Source organism: Sinocyclocheilus anshuiensis, unplaced genomic scaffold (assembly GCF_001515605.1).
Source record: "Sinocyclocheilus anshuiensis isolate Anshui unplaced genomic scaffold, SAMN03320099.WGS_v1.1 C32581750, whole genome shotgun sequence".
Classification (NCBI taxonomy): domain Eukaryota; kingdom Metazoa; phylum Chordata; class Actinopteri; order Cypriniformes; family Cyprinidae; genus Sinocyclocheilus; species Sinocyclocheilus anshuiensis.
In genome coordinates, this window is record NW_015618177.1 from 1 (window position 1) to 1,146 (window position 1,146).

Consider the following 1,146-nt stretch of genomic DNA (forward strand, 5'->3'; position numbering starts at 1 on the left):
AGAGAGTCGTAGTCATGTGACACCAGCTGGGCCAATTCCAACAGTACCTGTCACATGATAAAAGTAACATACAATGTAGAATGTAAGTTAATCATTCTTTATTGTGTGTGTATGTATATAGTACCATAGTATTATCTCACATCTGATATCAACAGTTTCCCAATACAGTAATTTTTAAGGATAAAGTTGCAAATTATGTGTTTTTTCCATATTGTCTTTGTAACAGTATATTGCCAAAATATCTTATTTCAAGCTAGAAAAAAAAGTTCTTTGTGATTAGCATGTTATGTATCCTTAACAGATTAAATATTTTAGATAAAAGTGAGTAAGGCACTTTAGATAAAAGTGCCTAACTAAGTAAAAGTAAAGTCTGTGTGACACCTGGTTGCGTTTGCTCTCTTGTTCAGAACTCTCACACAGCTGACAGTTTTCCAGCATCAGTCCGAACAACACCATGTGTGACGACAGCATCTAGAGACAAAAAGATAACTCATTCTTTGACTCAGGTCACATGACAAAAGTTAGCATATGTGGCTTGTCATATACAATTCGTTGTATAATTCACACAAATGTCATGCATTATGTGTAATGAAGAAAAATTTACATGTACTCAACATTATTGCATTTCAAATTTTTTACCATCTTTAATATAGTTAAATACTTACTTTCTCATCTTGTTCTGAGAAAAAGCTCCCTGCACATGTGCTTGGCCTGCTTTTGTTCACAGCCATGACATCACCTATAACCTGCCAAAATACAATGGACCAGTCCTTAGAGAGATAAAAACAAATTAATGTTCATTACTAAAAAGATATAAAAGACTAACTGGTTATTTAGCAAAATATCATATTACAAATATAAATAATATCATGTAAAAAAAAAAAAAAATGACAGTATATTAATGGATAATCTAAAACTGTCCAACCTCCTTTTTGTGGTTCAGGATGGGCACACTGAGAATACTCTTGGGTCTGTCCTCTTCCCTCTCATACGGTTCAATCTGAAATCTCAGATCCTATAAAAACACAGTTAAAATCAATTATTCAGGTGATTCAGTAAACCACATCAATTTAAAACACTGCATCACTATGTTATCTCTGAGGTGATGACAGCGTATGCTGTTTTATGGCTGTCTGCACAGGCAAA

General features: G+C 33.4%; 1 long non-coding RNA gene across 1 annotated transcript; it reads right to left on the reverse strand.

The window, feature by feature from the left end:
* Positions 1-336: 336 nt before the first annotated feature.
* Positions 337-1,119, reverse strand: LOC107682778 (uncharacterized). The gene is made up of 3 exons (XR_001633585.1): positions 926-1,119; positions 666-770; positions 337-471 (listed from the first exon to the last, which is right to left on the reverse strand). It is a non-coding gene; the product is annotated as an uncharacterized LOC107682778 (long non-coding RNA).
* Positions 1,120-1,146: the final 27 nt, after the last annotated feature.